Source organism: Micromys minutus, assembly GCF_963924665.1.
Source record: "Micromys minutus genome assembly, chromosome: 21".
NCBI classification, from domain to species: Eukaryota; Metazoa; Chordata; class Mammalia; order Rodentia; family Muridae; genus Micromys; species Micromys minutus.
The window spans coordinates 6492151-6498078 of record NC_137956.1 but is presented as its reverse complement, the minus strand read 5'-3'; positions in this window follow the sequence as shown (position 1 = coordinate 6498078).

Below are 5928 nucleotides of genomic sequence, written 5' to 3'. Positions count from 1 at the left end.
TCCTCCCTCTCTCCCTCCCTCCCTCTCTCCTTCCCTCCCTCTCTCCCTCCCTCCCTCTCTCCCTCTCTCCTTCCCTCCCTCTCTCCCTCCCTCCCTTCCTCCCTCTCTCTTTCCCTCCCTCTCTCCCTCCCTCCCTTCCTCCCTCTCTCCTTCCCTCCCTCTCTCCCTCTCTTCCTCCACCCCTCCTCTCTGACTACAGATCAGGATGTAGAACGCTCTGTTATCTCTCCAGCACCATGTCTGCCTGCGTGCTGCCATGTTCTCTTTCATAGTGACCATGGACTAAACCTCTGAAACTGTAAGCCAGCCCCAGTTAAATGCTTTCTTTTATAAGAGTTGCTGTGGTCATGATGTCTCTTCACAGCAACTGAACACTAAAGACACCTCTTTTCATATCTAATTTTATTAATTTAGATAATAATTGTTTTTCTTTTGGTGAATTTGGCTAAAATTGTATCACGGTTGTCAATCTTTTTAAGAGCTAACCTCCATTTTGTTGACTGTACTTTTTTTCTCTTTCTATTTTGTGCACTTTAGTCCTGATTTTGGTTGTCTTTTCCTGCCCACTCTCTTTGGGTGTTGTTTGTTCTTGTTTTTCCAAGGCTTTGCAGACCATCACTAAGGTGTTGGTTTGAGATCTCTCAATGTGTTTGACATAAGCAGACCCTGCTCTAATTTTCCTCTCAGGACTGCTTTCCTTGGGTCCCATACAGTTCAGTGTGCTGTGATTTCATTTTTGTTGTAGGAATTTAAAAATTTTCCCTCTTGACTTTTTCTTTGACCCAGTATCATTTATAGCACAGTGTATGGTGTTAATAGGTTCGTGTCCTTCCCATTGCTGTCAGTGTTTAGTTTATTCTCTTATGATCAGATAGAATGGAAAACGTGATTTCAATCTCCATATATTTATCGAGACTCCATTTGTGTCCCAATACGTAATTTATTTGGGGGTAAAGTTCCATGGGCTGCTGATAGAATGCATTTCCTTGGTGTTTGGGTGGAATGTTCGGTTAAGTCCGTTTTATTGATGATGTCTGTTTCTTTGCTTATTTTTTTCCAGATCATCGATCTGTCGGTGACAGTGGGATAAGGAGAATCATCAGTTCTCACCATGCTGCAGTCAGCTCACGACTTTATCCAGAGGACTTTCTCTCGTGTGATAGAGTGCCCCTGTTTAGTGCATGTGCTTAGAACGGTAATACACTGTGGTGGCATTTTCTTCAATGAGTACGACGCATCCCTCCTTAGCTCTCCTGACTAGTTTTGGTTTGAAGTCTATTTTGTCTGATATTAGAATAGCTATGCCTGCTTGCTTCTTACTTCCGTTTGCTTGGAACATTTCTCTCCATCTTTTTGCCTTCGGTGTCTGTTGCTGATTGATGGTGGAGCATGGATACCGTTTTCTAACTTAATCTGTTAGTCTGAGTCTGAGTTTAGTGTTTTTAGTTTTGCTTTTTTGTTTTTTGTTTGTTTTGCTGTTGTTTTTTTTTCTGGTTTTTTGTTGCTGTTTTGTTTTGTCTTTGCTTTTTGTTTGTTTTTGGTTTTTTTTTTTTTTTTTTTTTTTCAAGACAGGGTTTCTCTGTGTAGCCTTGGCTGTCCTGAACGTTCTCTGTTGACCAGACATTAAAGGTATGTGCTACTATACGCAGCAGTCTACAGAGACCATTAACATTATGAGCTATTATTAAAATATGTGAATCAATTTCTGTCATTTAGTGATTTTTATGACATTTTGCCAGCTCTCTTTTGAGATTTGCTTTTCATCTTTGACCTCTTGGATATGTTTTTCCTTCAAATTAAATATTTTTACTAGAATCTTCTGTAGGGCTGGCTTAGTGGCCATAAATACTTTTAAAATCTGTTTTTACTATGGAAACTTTCTATTTCTCCTTCAAACTTAATAGATAGTTTTGCTGGGTATATCTGGGTTGACAATTGTGGTTCTTCAGGACTTGGAGTACATCTTTGCAAGTTCCTCTAGGCTTTGTCTCTGCTCTCTGACTCTGTTTATTTATAGGGAAGTTTCACTTTTCCTCACTGTGAGCTCATTGAGGTTCAGAGTTATGCTTTATTTAGTTCTGATTTGCTAACATGCAACCCACAGTGGCTACACTGAATTCAATTAAGGAAAGGAGTCTGAGAAGCAGAACCGGGAAGTAAACTCTGCCCTTACGTAGATGATTCTCCATTTGAGTATGAGCCAGAGAGAATGTTGATCTGGTAAATCTCTTAAGAAATAAGATGTCTTCTCAGTAGCACAAAGAAGTTGAAGGCTGGGAGTGTGCACTTTTGTGCACGTGTATGTGCTTGTGTGTCAGGGTGTGCATTCATCTGTGTGCACGTGGGAGTGTCTTCTTCAGCTGTCCTCCACTTTAGTTTTTGAAACAAAGGCTCATAAATACTAAGTGGCTGAACAGCAAGCCCCAGGGGTCCTCCTAACTCTGCCTCTGGAATTACCAATCAGCCCGTACCTGGATTATTTTATGTAGGTGCTGAGAATCTGAACCCAGGTCCTAGTGTGTGCGTGGCAAGTACTTTACCAGCTGAGCCACCTTCTCTTGATTGCTCTCTTGCTTTGGATGAATTCAGAATTTTGCTAATCGTGTGGAACATCTGCAACACTTTTTTCCCCTAAGACCTTGAACCACAGGTCCTCCAGAGTCTATCTCCTATGTGTGACCTCATGCCAGATTCTGTCCAGTACTAGGGAAGTCATCCCTGCCTCAGCAACACTTGGCTGTGAAGAGACCAGTAAGAAATCTGGGTGACCATCTCTCTCTTAGTAGCTCTTCTGTTCTCTCTGGATAGCCACAGTTCCTCTGGAATCCGAAATATGGGAAGATATACAGAGAGGGTCTGTTTGGACCCCTGGTGTTTGACTTTCTATTTCTTCTGTGTCCTCTTCTTTTTATATAATTGCAGAGAAGACTCCAGGGGCAAAAGTGTTTGCTGTCCAGATAACCAACCCTGTTTTCCTTTTCTTTCTTTCTTTTTTCTTTTTTGGTGGTGGTGGTAATAGGGATTGAACAAGCAGGGCTCTCATTCCCTAGGCCACACTCCCAGCCCTCTAGGATTCACTTAAGACTTTATAAATTCCACATGAACAAAAATATTGAAGCACCTTGTACTTGTAAAAATGGTTTCAAATCAGTTCGAATTTCATAATGGAGACTAAAGAGACTTGGGGTAATTTGTGAATTGAAAGGAAAGAAACAGCCAGTTTCCGTCCCAAAGGTGACCCCTTTAAAGACGCATTTGTTAGTTATGAGTGACAGAGGTTACACAGCCAGCCGGGACCATTTCTGAAGTGTTAAGCTGACCTTAGGTAAGGAGGTCGCGAGGTCGGTGGGGGTCAGGATTGGTGCAGGAGAGCCCTCTGCCTTTTGTGGAGAGATTTTTAAAGGGCTTTAGCTTTCTGTCCCTCCCTCTCTACTCGATGGTCTCCTCCTGCCTGGCTGTTTTTTTGTTTTTTTTTTTTTTTTTTTTTAACCAGCATGATTTGAAATCTGACTCAGGGACTGACCTCCCCGGTGGAAGGGCACATGGACAGCCAGATGCTGTGGTCAGAGCCTCTTCCCATTTGGCAGCATGGCAGGGGCCAGAGGCCTGGCGAGAAGGCATCTCTTACATGCCCCACCCCCAAATCTGTCTAATGCAGACACTGTTTTCAGGTCTCTCCTTCCGCTTCCTCCTTTTTATGTCTCTGGTGACCTCGGATAAGTCATTCGCACTTCCTGGGGATTCTTCCCCCCCACCCCCCTCAGTGACAAAATAAGAAATTTGGACTGCATGGTGCGTTCTTGATTTTTATCTCATTCGTTTGGGCTAATAAAAAGCCTGAACCTCTTTGTTTTTGTCGTTCCTAATTAGTAAAATTAAAAACTGATCACATTTTGTGTTCCATGCTATGTGCATCTCTTTCAGAATGAAGCTGCTGCTCTGGCTTTGCTCCATGTGTGACTAACAGCACTGTACACGGGGCAGTAAACTCTGAGAGCCCCGTCCCCGGAATGCAGTGTGAGTGGTGCTGGAGAGTCGGCTTAGGGGATAAGGGCAGTTGCTGCCACACGGGATGACTCCAGTTTGATCCCTGGGACCTTACATGGAGGGAGGAGAGAACTGACTCCCACAAGCAGCCCTTTGACTTCTACATGTGTGCACCATGGCTGTGCTTGTGAACACACATATACACACATGTGCAAAACGATAAAATAAAATGTAATTTTTAAAGAGGTTTTGTTTGCTTGCTTGCTTGTTTCTTAAGCGTTTGGTACAAGCGCCTAAGCTCTGCCGCATCGTGTGCGCTCAGTGTGTGGTTCTTTCTGTTCTCTGGCATGTGTGACGTGGCACTAGGATGAACCTGTTACCTCACTACAACGCTGCGCACTATGGTTTGGTTTGTTTTTTTTAGAGACAAACTATGCTTTACGTTCTCTTCTGAGCATCGAAGGCACATTCTGACAGACAGCCTTTGAGCAGAGAGATGCAGCTCCCTGCCCACTGATACCTGAACTGACTTTCCTTCTGCATTAATCTCCCTCCATCAACTGGAAAAAGAAGTCAGCAGGACAGCCCCCCCTCCCTCCCTCCCTCCCTCCCCCCCACCCACCCTCATTCGGAAAGCCTGCCGGGAATTTTAACTGGAAAGCTTTTCAGGCTCCCTAAAACCAGAGTTGTTAGTGTGTTTGCCGCCCCACAGGAGACTACAGAGATGGAAGCCCCGTATGGAGAATCTTCCATCCCCTTACCCCTGAGGATTCCAGAGACTGGCAGGAGGAAAGTTCTCCCTGCCAGGGGCTCATCTAGCTCTTCCCTCCAACTCCATTTTAGGAGAAAAAGCCAAGGGGGGGAAGAGGTAATGACTGTTAATGATCCTAGCACCAGGAACAGCAGGACATCAGAACAGCAGGTATCTAGATATGCAGAACCCACAAAAACCAGGACCCCAAGTAGGAATTTTAGAATTGTTTAAACTTGATTCAATTCAACAAGTATTTCCATGAATAAAACTTTTTGTTTGTTTGTTTGTTTTTATTTAACCCTTACTGGCCTGAAACTCAATATGTAGATCAGGCTGGTCCCTAATCTGCCTGTCTCTGCCTATCCAGTGTGGGGGGGGGGATGTGGGAGGGTGGGGGGAGTGGGGTGGGGACTAAAGGTATGTGCCACCACACTGGGCCTTGCATGGTAAAATTTGGTTCTGTGAGCAAGGGAGATGCAAAAAACATTCAAAGGATATAAGTAACAGGTCAGGAAAGAAAGAAAAAACACATACATATCTCACACAAGATACAAAAGAAATAGTGGGTGGGGACTGGGGGGGGGGGAGATAGTCCTTTGGAAAGAAGAGCTCCCGGGAGGCTTCTGGCAGAAGGTAGCATTTTAACTCAGTCTTGAAGAATGGGTGTGATTTAGTAAACAGATCTGACTAGGGGGCAGAGGTCATGGAGGGCTACCCAGAAAAGCAAGGAGAATGCAGCTTGAAAAATCCTAGAGGAGGTGGCAAATGGCCTAAGGGATGGGAGCAGTTAGGAATCTGAAAAGGTCCTGAGCAGTCAACAGTGCCTTAAAAATCATTGGGAAGATGATTAAAGTCAGTGTTGGGATTCTGTAAACTCCACCCCTCAGTTACCTGGCAATAGCCAGGTATGCTCCACCCCAGTGACCTGACACTGTAAAAGGGGCTGCTTGCCCCCTCCTCTCTTGCCTCTTGCTGCCTTGCTCTCCCCCCAACCCTCCCCTTCTCCCTCCCTTCGCCCCCCCATGTGCTCATGGCTGGCCTCTTCTCTACTCCTCTCTCTCTCTCTCTCTCTCTCTCTCTCTCTTTCCTCTCTCTCTCTCTGCCTCTACCACCCTCTTAACTCTCCCATGACCTGAATAAACTCTATTCTGTTATTCCATCATCGTGTGGCTGGTCCCTCAGGGGGA